The following is a 15,819-nucleotide window of genomic DNA, read 5'->3' as shown; positions in this document are numbered from 1 at the left end:
CATTACTTTCATTGAAGAGTATCATAAGGAGAGGACAAGGATTAAAAATATACGTCATAAATTGCCATCTCATGAGTGTCTCTTATTAGAAAGAGAAAATTTAAAACATTAATTTACCATTTAAAATAAACTTTCGCATACACCGAGGTTTTCGAAAATACCGTATTTAGAACGATATGACAAAATGGGAATATTAGTTGCAAATACCTAAATATGGCATCCAGCTAGTCATTAGCTTTTGGAAGGGCTGCATCGGTTAATATTAACTTTACGCTGCAGGTAGAACGGTCCCTCAAACGGCTCTGTTCATTTCTTTTACGTTACTTTTATTTGAATGAGGATCCCATGACCAATGTTGCTATTCAGCCGGTTTGCAAAAATCACTTGTAAAATATTTCTCGTTGGCAAACAGTTTCTTACACCCAAACATAGTACATTTTATCAATTATACCAATGAATAGTTTAGTTTTACTCTCTTTGTTTCTAGAAAGAATCTCAAATGCTTATATATCAATAATGAGAACTGGAATCACATGAGTGTAGTCGTGAGGGCTATTTACATTTGAAACGCCTGCATACTATTATCAACAATTTTCAAACCGTTGCTGGATGACGGTCTTTCCAACACTGTATGTCAATTATCTATCTTGAGTAATTCGTTTCCAAGGTATAAGCAGTGCTACACTCATTTTCTTGTATTAGGAACATGTATAGGTCTTTACTTCTCACTAGTGGTATCCAGTAAAAAATTTGCTTTTGGTCTACCTTAGTTCTATCTATCTATCTATCTATCTATCTATCTATCTATCTATCTATCTATCTATCTATATATATATATATATATATATATATATATATATGTCGTGTGTTTGTGAGTGATTTTCAGTTTCACGTTCCTTTCAGGAGCGAGGCTATATGACACGTCGATCTACTGATCAACGTGGAAAAGGAAACAAATGAGATCCCGCTAAGAACCGAACCAGGTCTCCCCACCAAAAGTGCGTACGCTAAGCGCTTACCACCAGGGACTTCTCTCTCTCTCTCTCTCTCTCTCTCTCCCTCTCTCTCTCTCTCTCTCTCTCTCTCTATATATATATATATATATATATATATATATATATATATATAACCGGTTTTTAAAAAATAGGATAACACCGCTGCCTATAAGTAATAGTATAGTTTTAAATTGTATACCAAAAATAAGGTTTGTAAAGAGCGGATTATGTAAGGGTTGTGAATTCGAAACAGCAAATCTTTGCTGGAAACCAGTGGAGAATAATGTACGCTTTATTGTATAAATTGGCAATTTGCGTGGTATTCTTATTAATAAAATTTACGTACGATACAAAATTAACACATGAAATACAGACATCCAACGCACGTCATCTGATGCTGTCAATTTAGTGTTGACAATTTCAAAGAATAAAACAAATATTAGGAAAACTAGGTTTTATGCAATGTTGCGAAATAATATTGAGCTGAATACCTATACACATTGAACACAACATTTATACCTGTTTAGATATCTTTTAACACGGGTAACTTCTAAAACTGCGGGTCTCGAGTCGAGAAATCTTTTCAGGAAAAAAAGGATTTCCATCATTTTCCTTCTATATAACGTTTACCTATTCATCAATGTTTCGTTACTTACGGAGACTATTTTAACTCTTAGGAAAAAACTATGTCCAAGAATATCACATTCCTCCTGCCTATTTAACATTCATATTATATATTTGATTCCGGAGTTTTAAAACTATAATGTTCACGGGGAAAACTTTGTGGGACTCCTTATTAGCAAGACAGAATATCCTGATGTAACACGCCGATTCTGATAACATTGAACACAAATAGGGATCATTGAAAAAGATGTGACATCTATCTTACAGTGGACAACAAGCGCATTGAAAGGGTCAAATTGGTTCATAAAAATGGAGTCAAAATGAGAAATGTGGAATATAGCGAGAGCGAGAAGAAATACTGGAGAAGATTAAATGTACAAAATCTACCGATAGTTGATGGAAGTTAATGAGATAGAATGCACCCATTCGTAGAAAGCAAAACATAATGAAATGGACGAATCACGTGTACAACATTGTCAAAACTTGCTAAGCAAATGAGCGAAAAGAGTGGCAAGAAACTTCAGAAAACAAGAAACAGGAACAGAAAATAAGTTTTCGTTTTGGGTGTATACCTCCTTAGTATGTGAAAGAGACAGATTTTCCTCTCAACGCAGGAAGATGGGAGAACACGCAGAAAGGATGCAAACGTCGAACGTATAGACATTAGGGTGGGCCGAAAACGGCCGTTTTTTTTTTTTTTTTTAGAAAATTAAGATTGAGTAGCGTGCAAAAGTTGTAAATTGTTATATTATGTTTCCTCTCCACAATAGAGCCGAATTAAAAGATATTTAACCGGGCCCAGGAGGTCCGAAAGAACGCTAATTTTGAAAAAAAGAAGTAGCGACCAATGAAAATATTATTAAAATATATTTTTAGAAAGTTAAGTTTGAGTACCGTGCAAAAATTGTATAATATTATGTTATGTTTCTTAACCAAACTAGAGCCGGATAAAAAGATATTTAACCGGGCCCCGGGGGCCCCAAAGAACATTAATTTAAAAAAAATAGTTTCGAGCAGTGAAATATTGAAATAGTTTTTTTTTTTAGAAAGTTAAGTTTGAGTACCATGCAAAAGTTGGATAATATTATGTTATGTTTCTTCACCAAAATAGAGCCGGATAAAGATATTTAACAGGGCCCCAGCAGCCCGAACGAACAGTAATTTTGAAAAAAAAAAAAACGTAGCGACCAATGAAAATATTATTAAAATATATTTTTAGAAAGTTAAGTTTCAGTACCATGCAAAAGTTGTATAATGTTATGTTTCTTCACAGAAGCAGAGCCAAGAAAAAAGTTATTTAACCGGGCCCCGGGGGCTCTAAAGAACGTTTATTTTTTAAAAAAATGATAGTTGTAAATACTGAAAATATTATTGAAATATTTGTTTTCAGAAAATTAAGTTTGAATACCGTGCAAAAGTTGTATAATGCTATGTTTCTTCCCCAAAACTGAGGCAGATAAAAATATCTCACCAGGACCTGCGGGTCCGAAAAGTGTTATTATTATTTTTTTTTAAATATATACCATTATTTTAAGTATGTATAGAAAATTGGTTAAGATTCCAAATACTTTAACTTGACCTCAGGATTTTCAATGTTCTGATCTGATGTGCAGCTCTTCGTCTGATTGTGTTTAGTAGATATAATAGTACAGACAAAAATACATAAGGTAAGATTGAAAAATTGACCAACAAACACCAAACCAGCCCAGAACTCACCACGTGGAGATGGCTACACAACTAGTTCCTCCAACCCACCTTCCTCTTACTTAAAGCTCCTTAGTTGAATCTTGGAACAAAATATTGAGATTTATGTTCGAAGCTTGGTAGATACTTTCGTGCTTCCAGTTTTGCGCGAATATAACCGTCTCGTGCAACACTACCGCATACTTCTGAAGAAGATTCTGTTACTACCTTTACACACCTCTCCAAAGCCTGTGTGTGGAAGGGGAACGTGACAAACTGTGAAACCTCCTCTTTTCCACAATCATTTCGGTTAGTTCTTCTGTTGATACGTTAGCCAAAATTGGAGGTTTCGTTCCTATTACTTCTGATCAATCGGTCAAATCGATATAATCCGCATATTCTTCAGTGCTTTCCCTACTGCAATTGTCAATTAGAACTTTAGTTTGGTATTTTCGGCCATCAAAATAGACCCTTAAAATTAGTAGCTTTACACTGTAAACGCTTTCTTTTCTTTTTTTTTCTTTTTTTTTTTTTTTGCTAGTTTCTTATGGATTCTGGTTTTATCTACTACCTAGTCTTGGTTAGTTTTGTTCAGTAAATGAATATCTTCTAAAACAGCAGATACAATTTTAGCAGCCGACTTATTCGAGACACCTGTTGGCGGTACTCATTTGTTTAGGGCTCGCTATTGTTTATTTAGGTTTACTTTAGATTTTATTCTCTAAACGATAGCTTCATGCGAACTCTTCATCGTCTGAATTCGGGCTGGAAGCACTTAATGTATGTTCCAAGTGCGGGATTGAGGCTAACAACTATAACCCTCCTGTATTTGGTACCGCAGCATCATAATCGATCTGTGTCATGCTTTCTTTTGAGCCTATGGGTTTCTGCTTTATCTACATTGCAACTCGTCATTTGTCTCTGATTTCTCTGATCTAATATGAGCTCCAACGGCGGTATTTAATTTGATTTATCACACTTACAGGTTACTCTATCGCAGCATTTGCAAGAGAAAATATCAAATAACTTCTGAGCACCTTTCTTAAATTTCTTTAATTTGGCTCCTAATGGAGGTATCTTATTTCTTAATGGGGTTAATGATCGTATTGCATTTTGAGTTGTAATTCAAAATCATATCCTTAATTCGAAGGCAAGACAATACAGCAAGAGATGCTCGCAGCCATATCGTTTCTAGTTTATTTGAATTCAGCAATGTAAGCGCCGCCTTCGGAAAGCCAGTGTTGTGCATTTTGCATCCAGATGCGAAAAAGTTATATTCTCTTAAACTTTGAGAGTTCTGAGCTGGGCTCAACACGAAGGTTTTTCGTGGTTAATATGGTAGTTATGAAAGTTAGTTAAGGTCTCAATAGCTACTTATGTATATTAAAACCATGTATTTCATATTTTATGTATTAATAGTATTGTCTGGAAAAATGTTCTTATTACCTAAAATCATTTTATTTCAACCAAAAATTAGGAACTTTAGTGCCACTGGGGCCCGGTTAAATATTGTTTTAAAATCAACATATTTGACATGGCTTCATTTCGTGCCAATACACAACTTTTGATAACTACTCATTCCTGAATATATGAAAAAAAATTTTTTTGGCCCACCCTAATAGACATCCAAAGTGAGAGTACTGCACAGGGATTATATATGTCGCTTAAAGGGAAAGACGATTAGATACATGTTGGAAACGAAAATGTGTGTAAGCAGCAGTAACACAAAAGGAAAATGCATTGCGCACTAGAAAGTAATACCAGGTGGTCCACATATGTAAGATAATCAGAAACAGTAACAGCTGTACATCAGATGAGAATCAACATAACACCAGTACTAAAATCAGCGCACATATGTACGTAAGCACGCATAAAACCTGGAAACAAGACGCTCACTAATAATAGGTAGCACAAAAGTACTGTTTCAGAAAGAAATCGTTCAATCGAATAGTTTTAGCATTACGAATACCTGATGATGGATATGTTGTCGCACTCTGTTTCACAGGCCGATGACGTCAACTGAAGAAAACGTAACTCCGCTGAATTTGGAAAGTAATCTGGTCGTGTTGAAAGATATAAAGAACGGAACTACAAGTATTGAAAAAGACGTACGTAACATGGAAATGACAATATATCAACAAGGCATTTAAGTGTCACGATATTGTCTCTGCTGTGCAAATTGGTGTTCAGTTGCTGAAGGCGTACCGCATCAGATAGTTTGAGTACGAAATTCTTCCCAATTCTTAAGGCATACACGTCCAGAGGTTGTAATAAAAAGTTGTGTAGTTAACTTCATAATGTTGCACTGCTGTCCAGAGGCAGTATTGTTGCCAAGTCGGCTAGATCTTAACCTGTCCAAAAGTCTACTAAAAGTACCGTTTCCTTATTGACTTATGGAAGGATCACCGATTATAACCACGCCTTACTGATCTGTTTTGTCGTTTTCACAGATGATGATGTACAATTGTGTAAGACATGTGGGCGGAATATTCTGTTAAATCCGTCGCCCAGAACAAAATGTACCCTAAAGCTCATTGTGTAGCTATGTATGATACCAGGTAGAGTTTGCATTGTTGCTGTGATATGCTTCTCGCGTCGCAAAATCAGACAAAAAATGAAATGAAATATTTGTTTTACGTCCCACGAATGTGCCTGTTAGGCTAAAGGAGACGGTGATGAGAAATCAATGAAATGGTGGAATCAGCAAAGTGGGAGGAAACGGAAGAACACCCAGAAAACCCACAAGCGTGCATTTTGTCCACACAAAGTCCACACGGTGCGAGCTGGTATCGGACCAGCGACCTCAAGCACCGGAGGTGAACGCTCTGCCACTGAACCACCGCGCCCCCTTTACGCAAAATCAGACAGTGTCCAGAGTGAAATTCAAAGTAAATTTGCACTGATTGCGGTTATTACGTTGTCCTCGCCATGATCAGTAATGAGCGAACATAGATTTTGGACGGAAATGTTGGCATGACACTGGATAACATTTCCATACTATGTGTTACATATTTTATAACTCTGTTTGAAACTTTGGTGATATATTTTAAAGCGCCATAACTATTTCTTTGAAGCTTTGAACTTAGCAATAGCTGTTGTTTGGTTTGCTTCAAACTCCCAAAAATGCAAATCTGTGTTATATACAATTAGTTGCCGCTGTTTTGATGTCGTAAATTTCTCATCCACAGTTCAGTCAACCACGGTTAATTTTTCATGCTGGATCTACCTTCTATGTTTCTCCCATCTATATAAATCTGTTCTGCATTTGACACTGTTCTTTTACAGCTTTCGAAAACATATTTCTATTCTTTCCACGTTTCGAAAACGATACTGCCTTGCGCTTATATTCGACGTTCACAGTGTTATCTTGGACTAGGGTGTGTGATCTCTATAGCTCCGTAATACGTTGTCTCCAATGTCAACATACATGTGTCCATTAGTCTTGTGACTTTTAAGAAGTAAAAATGTAGTTCTTGAACCGCATATTCGTTAGCATTTATGGTGTCCGGACACATTGTGTTGCCTAATATCATATCATCGACATATCCTCTACATTCAGGGGATTCACATAGACCTTCTTACGAACGTTTCGCATCCACTTGCATCTCATCCCAATTTGTCGCATACGCACAAATACGGACATACACACACCAGGTGCACAACAATCAAATACCACTCCATCTGCCAATATTCACCCCAAGTTTTCACATGTAGTTCAACGTCGCCTTGCTTGGATTGTTAGAGATAGTACCTGTGAAGCACTCAAATGAACATACAGACTTTACTGGGTTTAAACCTCGCGTTTCGCAACTTTTCATGCCTAATAAAGCTGGTATTACATACGCTATGTCCCATGCTATGATGGCTCACAACTGGTATTGTGTTCAGCGTCAACGCGCTCATTCTTTACAGTATTTGTACGTATTATGATGTACAACGTAATCTCACCTTGCATTCCTTCATCTATTAGACCTTTCCACTACCCAACCTGAGGATCTGATATATATATATATATATATATATATATATATATATATATATATGCAACCCACCGTGCAATAGTTGCGTATCCCTTATTCTTCGTGCATTGAGATGAATCTCCGTCTCCATCCCATACTAGCGACATATTCAAAATCACTGAATACCAGGACAATCTTCCAGTAAAAGAATAATTTCTTTAAAAAAAAGAGTATAACTTTTCAAAAGAGCTTTGTTTTCTTTACCTTAGAATTCTGTTGACAATATTGAAGCAGTCTCGTCTTAAATAGGAAAATCATTAATTCAGCCTCTTTCCAGACTGTGTTTTGTTCTAAAATAGGGTGGCAAAAATATAAGATTAGTTTTAATACACTGCCTTATATCAAATTGCCACATGGATATGCTTTCACGTCACATTGCTTTTTCCATGCGATTTTCTCCTTTTTGGCAAACAAAAATAAAAGAGAAATCAGTTGTATTAAGACTAAAATGTATGATCGCAATATTAAGTGAAAAATGAGAGCGCGTATATAATTATGCTCTTTTCAATACAAAATGTATTACACAAAAATACACACACACACACACACACACACACATATATATATATATATATATATATATATATATATAATGTGTATGTGTGAATATATGTAGTATATTAATGAACCATACCGACAAAATATAAAACATGATTTCTCACATCAAAATAAGTCAAAGTCATATGGACCTGTGTGCAAAAGTGCATAGTTTCAGAGCTAGGGCTGTCAAAAATTTTCGAAAATGCAAAATTTCAAAAGACCATATTTTCATTTCGAGAAACCATAGAGTGTTGTTACTTATCAGCGTGAAAGTTATCAGAGTGTTGTTACTTATCACAATCCAAAAATGCATATTACATTTTTCTCAATGGGTGTTCAGAGTATACCCTGCAGGGTGTAATTCCCAGACATGCTATAAACCGAGTTTTGAGATACGTTCTGATTTTATGATTGATCCAAAGTAGGCAAACGATAAGCCTTGACAGCAGCAAACACTGAATGCTTTGACGGAATGTCGGAAGTGTTAAAGATCGTCATAAGCTCGGTAGATCGTGCTGCGGAAAAAGATGCTGCGATGTTTTCTTTCACGCATATAAGTGAAGAAAATTGAAATATGCCGTGAAGAAATACTTCGCATACCATGTTATTCCGAACACAAAAGATATGAAGTTGAAGGTCCCTAACACTTCCGATTTTCCTCCAAAGCACTGGATGTCGATTGTTGTTAGAGCTTCCCTCCAGCCAACTTGAATCCTCCTAGAAGTCAAAGTATATCTGAAAAATCTATTGAGAACATATTTGAGAATTATGCCCTGCACATAATATCCTGCTCACGAATTGAAACTTGATGTAATATGCATTTTTGGGTTGCGTTTGCACGCGTGACTTCCTTTGCGCAGAAAAGGACCACGAGCTACAGTTTCTAAAATTCTAAATGGGCTCTGTTGCAATTTAGCTTTCTCGCGATTTTGGACAGCCCTAGCTCTGAAATTATTCACTTTTCGTAATAGATGCATATAAAGTTTTCTCTTATTTTGATGTGAGAAATCACTTCGTACAGTTTGTTCTTATACTTCACTAATACCCTGTATATATCAACACAAATAATTGTATTTAGAATATGTAAAAGACACTTTCGTTTTGTACAACACGTTTTAAACTTGTTATAACTTTGTTTAAGGATGTAAATTCCCTATTTAAAAGAAAAGGATTAACATGAACTCCAAATACCCACAAACCCTGAGTCAAATCCTGGTGGAGCATAGCTTTGGAAAGAAGTTAGCAATACCTAAGGTCACATTTCGATATTATATTAGCTATTTTATATTATTTTTGAATTATTTGAACTACTGATGATTTCAAGGGGTAGTATGCATACAAAATTGTATAACGCTCCAGAATTAATGAAATTTTCCTCGATGCAGACAATCCACCATGTACAGAGTGTGTTAGCAGTGTTTTCCGAGTACTATTTCACCCTTCCCCCCCAATAAATCCTGGTGTAATGTATGAGTTCGTAACACTGCTGACAAGAGTATCTGTACAATCGTACAAGCGTAGTGCGCTCGTGACGTATTCCGTAAGACGAGTAGAGGTTTCACCAAAAATTTTACAATTTTACACGCTTATTGCGCAAGTTCCAGTATGGTCCATAACCCTCGAAAACAGTAGGACATACCGTTTGAAATATCACTGTTGCATAAGCAAAAGTAATCAATTCAATCATACAACACAAGTTGCCTAATGCTTTAGTAAAGTATATACTAAACGCCAGTCAGCACACAAGTTCTCACATAATAAATATAAAGAATCAAGTATCCAGCGTTGAGCGGATAAACGAAAGAAAACAACATTTGTTTTATTGATCACACAGAAACATTAATCAGTTCCTTGATGATTTTAGTCCCCCATTCTACAGAAAAAAAGTAATGTCATAAGATATGTGACCAGGTTTATGTAATTAGAGGCGGGATCATTACAGCTACGAGTAGTATAATTAATCGAAGGTATATCTGATTAATACGCGCAGTTCTACCCTAAATTTGACCAATATCTACGTCACAGAATGTATCTACCAATACAAATGTGAAATGCTGCATTCGCTGTAGTAATAAAATAATATTAATAAGAGAGAAATAGCAAAACGTCTGACATTAGACAAGGAATCAAAGATAACATAAGTACGAGTAGAATTGGCACTTTTTTTTTTTTTTTTTTTTTGCTATTGCTTTCAAACACAAAGTGTGCATAGCATCCAGAATCATCGCATTTTTGCACGTATGTGTATCATAAAGAAACCACAAAATAAGTTTGAGAATCTGATCTACAAACCAGAAATAACAATTATTCAGTTGATTTTATATTCTCAAATCGTTTACAAAAATTGGATCGTATATGCAATAGATGTTCAAACGTGTTTTGCTAACATTGAGATAGGTTTTTTCTATATATGAAACATGTGAATATCTGGAAAGCAATTTCAACATCCTCGAAAACAGGCCAAGATTAGCATCATAAACATCGATGTGAATACCACTACCTATAATAGTAATAATAGAGAGAAGTCAACTAAGAAAATAATATTTCGCATAGGGATAAAAATAAACGAAAAGAGAGATAGCCTAATGAAGAAAAATGCCCTCCCAGCTTCTATCAAAAGTAACCTGTTTTATTTTTTCGCTACGCATAAATCTCAGTATTGTTGTTTTTTAACCTTTGAAACCAAAAATATTTCCCCATAATCCACATATACATCTTATGATTTTGAGCTATGCAGAACTGATATTCTTTTTGTATAATAGTAGTAGAAAAAGGGGCGTTCTGCGCCACTGACCCTCTACCCACTTTCTCAGTCCCGCCTGAAGCAGACAACGAGTTTCCCAGTGCCGCCTGACACACTGCGCCGGGGGACATATGGGGGATACGAGAAATCGAGCGTCGTGAACCGTCAACCCACGGTCTTTTACGACCTCCATTTTAGGGGTGAATTTATTCCCTTTTATGACCACATTTTAGGGGGTGCATTCGTTCCCTTTTACGAGCACATTTTAGGGGGTGAACTCGTTCCCTTTTATGAGCATATTTTTCAACCCTTATTTTAACATAGCAGAAATTACACTGAGACTATGAACACACAGCAGATACATAAGACTACGTAACACACAAGGGTGTATTCATTCCCTTTTATGAGCACTTTTTAGGGGGTGAACTCGTTTTTCAACCCTTATTTTAACATAGCAGGGTGAACTCGTTCCCTTTTTAGGGGCGAACTCGTTCTCTTTTATGAGCACTTTTCCAACTCTTATTTTAACATAACAGAAAAGACACTGAGACTATGAACACACAGCAAAACAGATAATACATAAGAATACGTAACATAGCAAGGGTGTATTCATTCTCTTTTATGATTACTTTTTCAACCCCTATTTGAACATTTTATCATAGCAGAGAATACATGGAGACTATGAACACACAGCAGAACAGATAATACATAGCACAGCTAATAAAAAGAGCATGGCTTATTTTCCAACCCTATTTTACCATAGCAGAGACTACGAACACATAGTGAATGGGGGTGAACTCGTTTCCACCCCTATTTTAACATAACAGAAATAGCAAAGACTCGTTCTATTTTATCAACCCTATTTTCCAACGGCCTATTTAACATATCACATAACAGATCATAAGATTCATTCCATTTTAGGGATGAACTCGTTTACACCCCTATTTGAACATAGCACAGCTAATAAAAGAGTATGGCTCTTTTTTCAACCCTTATTTTACCATAACAGAAAACTACGAAACATAGCGAAGAATACATAAGATTCCATTTTAGGGGTGGACTCGTTTCCAACCCCTATTCGAACTTAGCATAGCGAATACATAAAACTACTCCAACCCCTATTTTAACATAACGAACATAGCATAAGATTCATTCCCTTTTATGAGCATTTTTTTTTCAACATAGCAGACAATGAGCAGTTGGTTTATTTTTCCATGTTGGGACTAGCGCTGTTGGTAATTATAAATCAACCCAACAGATGGCAGTAAAATACAGACAGAAAATAATGGTTGATGGTTTTTGCTAATAGATGGCATTGCCGGCAGATAGGAGAAAAGAATGATTGATTAATAATTCTGCTAAATATCTTTTTATTCAGAGATTTTTTTGTCTTTCCAATTGTGGCGCAATTGGTAAAGGCAGCAATCTAAAGAACAGAAATTCGGTCGATAATGTAGATTCGAATCCTGTTCGGAGCCGTAATAATTTATAACTTTGGCCGGGTTATAAAGGATTACATCTCCATAGATTGTTGAATAAAAAAACTCTATCTCTCATTTGTGAGATGAAGAGCTCCAATGCCGTGCCATGGCACGGGGTTTCAGTGCCATAGTTGCAACCTGGCCCCCAGGCAATCATCTCCCAGTTATGAGAGATAGCGTTTCTCCGAGAGGACTTTTGCAAAAATTTACAATAATTTTTTAATTAGGAAAAAAGAGACATTTTATTATAGTATAGTTACAAAAATAATAAGGGACAGAGAGATCGGCTTTGATTCATTAGAAATGCGATAAACAGTAAACGTTAAGAATAATAGCTTATTAGAAAAATCACTACTTGGCGTTCTATAGTTGGAAGTCCAAATTTGATTCATTATAAACATTGCTTTCAATATATCGTTGTAAAAAAAAAACAGTGAACGTTAAGAATAATAGCTTATTAGAAAAAAACACTACTTGGCGTTCTATAGTTGGAAGCCCCAATTAAGATTAAAAAAACAGCAAACATTACTTGGTGATCTACAGCGTTAAGAATAATACGTTATTAGAAAAAACACTATTTGGTATTCTATAGTTGGAAGAGTTAACATTAACGATAAAATATGGATTCAAAGCAACAATGTGGTATGTGTAATAATTGGATTAGAAAGAAACATTATGGCAGACATATGAAACGTATTCATTCATTATCATCATCAAGTAATATTGTGAAAAGACAAAAAAAAGCTAATCAGGGGGTAAAGACTGCATTCGAGCGTACCCTTAAAACTTATATTTTACCAGATGAAAATATTGAATACTATTTATGTGACACACCAACGCTTTAAAGCGTATTAAGCCGCAATGTGAATCAATTATAAAAGAAGCTTTGAGTATTGATCATTTAGTTAAAGTCAATTGCAGTTTAACAACAAGATTTATACAACCTTCATCACCAGATGTTATAACAAGTTTTCCTGTTGTATCCGGATATCAAGTAATCCAACCGGTTGATGATATCAGCAAAAAACTGGATGAAATATTCCAGGACTTATGTCACTTTCAAGAGGAAAGATGTATTCAGAAATCAGGCTGGAGTCTATGTTCTGAGCCGGAACATAAATTAAAAATTGATGTTGATAAATATATTTCATTGAGAGCAACAAGTTATATAGATTTGCCAGATTGGATTAAAGCTAAAAAATGCGTACTTAATATAAAAAATAATGATAATCATTGTTTTGTATGGTGTGTATTGGCAGCGTTACATCCAATTTCACGACAAAATCATCCTGATCGTGTGTCTTGCTATGTTCAATATCAAAATGAACTCAGATATATTTGAAGGTATTGAGTTTCCTATTGCATTAAAAGATATTGATAAGTTCGAGAAACAATATTATGAGCATACTCAAAAGACTATTTCGGTAAACGTATATGGATGTGACAATAATATTTATCCATTACGTGTAAGTGATGTTAGCGAACAATGTGATTTACATGTTGATCTGTTATACTTGACTCACGAAAATGGTCGAAAACATTATTGTTTAATTCGAGATTTTTCACGTTTAGTTCATAGTCAATTAACGAGAAAGAACTGTAAACCATATATCTGTCAACGATGTTTTCAATTCTTCAATACACAAATTAAATTAGATAATCATTTGGAGCTATGTACAAAGCATAAAGTATCACGAATCGAAATGCCTAATTTTGGTGAAATACTTAAATTTAATAAACTTGTGAGCACTTTAAAATTGGATGCAATAATTATAGCAGATTTTGAAAGCATTTTGAAACCAATTAGCGGTTCTGATAATAATCCTGATATATCGTATAGCCGTCCTATTCAGCATCATGAGCCATGCAGTTTTGCGTACAAAGTGTGCTGGAGTGATAATACACCAACGAAACCTGTACTTTATAGACGAAAAAAAGACGATGATCGATCTGCATCTGATGAATTTTTGTTTCGCATAGAAAATGAATTATATAATATTATTCAACGAATTCACGACAAAAAAGAAATGGATGTATTGACATTTGAAGAAGAGGAAATGTATAAGAAAACCACTGAATGTCCTCTATGTTGTAAGAAATTTACATATGAAAATTACAAAGTTAAACACCACAGCCACCTGACAGGTAAATATATTAGTCCTTTATGTAATAATTGTAACTTACAAGTAAAACGACAACATAATTTCGTGCCTATATTCTTTCACAATTTATCAGGATACGACAGTCATTTGTTTGTAAAAAAAATTAGGGTGTATGCCTGGAAAGATCAATGTAATACCACAAACTGAAGAACGATATATATCATTTTCAAAATATTTCACTTTTGGCAATCAAACTGTAGAGCTTCGCTTCTTAGACATGTATCGATTTCTGCCGTATAGTCTGGAGGCTCTGTCATCAAAATTGGTAGCAGATCAAATGAAATTTACTACATCTTTCTTTGGGGTTGATAAAATTGATTTAATCACTCGTAAGGGGGTATTTCCTTACGAATATATTACATCACTTAATAAATTTGAAGAAGAGGAATTACCCCCGAAGGAAGCATTTCATAATACTTTAAATGGGGTGATAAGTAATGAAGATTATGCGTACGCTCTCGCAGTATGGTATAGATTTGATTGCAAAACACTGGGTGATTATCATGACCACTATTTATTAAGAGATGTATTACTTACTGCTGATATTTTCAATAATTTTCGAGATGAGTGTATGCTAACGTATCAGATCGATCCAGCACACATGTTTACAACACATGGATTAGCATGGAATGCTATGTTAAAATTTACTAATATTGAACTTGAATTGCTTTCAGACATAGATATGTATATGTTTCTAGATTTGAATATTCGTGGGGGAATCACACAGTGTTGCCAAAGATATGCAAATAGTATTGAAAATGATTCTTGGATTGCGTATTTTGACGTAAATAATTTGTATGGATTTGCAATGGCGGATTATTTACCATATGGTGGATTTCATTGGGATACATATCCTGAACAATATACTGTAGGAGATATCTTAAGTTGGTGTATAGATAAGGAAGAAGGATGTTTTCTTGAAGTAGGTTTGATATATCCAAAACATTTACATGAGATACATAGTGATTTTCCGATGGCGCCCGAAAAGAAAAATAAAAAGTTAATGTTAACCCTAGATAATAAATCACATTATGTGGTTCACTACCGACTTTTACAATTTTACATTTTACAAGGTCTTAAACTTACAAAAATTCATAAAATTTTATGGTTTAAACAGGCTCAATGGTTAAAATCATATATTGAACATAACACAAAATTACGAGCACAAGCCACTACATCCTTTGGTAAAGATTTTTATAAACTTATGAATAACTCACCCTACGGTAAAACAATGGAAAATGTAAGAAATAGGGTTGACATTCAATTGGTATCCGATCGACTGAAAGCTCAAAAACTTTTAGCATCACCTCGTTTAAAATCTAGAGTTATTTATAACGAGGATTTGGTAATGTTTAACATGGAGCGTGCCAAAATTAAGTTAAACAAACCTATTTATATTGGTGTTGCAATTTTAGAATTATCCAAACTTGCAATGTATAACTTTCATTACAATGTAATGAAAGCAAAATATGGTAATAACATCAAAATTATGTACACAGATACAGACAGTTTCATTTACCAGATATTTACAGAAAATTTATATAATGATATGAAAGAAATGTCTGATTATTT

At 34.8% G+C, this 15,819-nt stretch overlaps 1 protein-coding gene across 4 annotated transcripts in view; it reads right to left on the bottom strand.

Annotated features, from left to right (window-relative positions):
• Positions 1–15,819, bottom strand: part of LOC145673567 (uncharacterized) — a 37,884-nt gene that overhangs the window by 3,531 nt on the left and 18,534 nt on the right. The window lies entirely within an intron of this gene.

The sequence above is a fragment of the Thermobia domestica genome, chromosome 16 (assembly GCF_964235325.1).
Source record: "Thermobia domestica chromosome 16, izTheDome1.hap1.1, whole genome shotgun sequence".
Taxonomy (NCBI): Eukaryota; Metazoa; Arthropoda; class Insecta; order Zygentoma; family Lepismatidae; genus Thermobia; species Thermobia domestica.
This window is presented reverse-complemented; position numbering and strand designations above follow the sequence as displayed.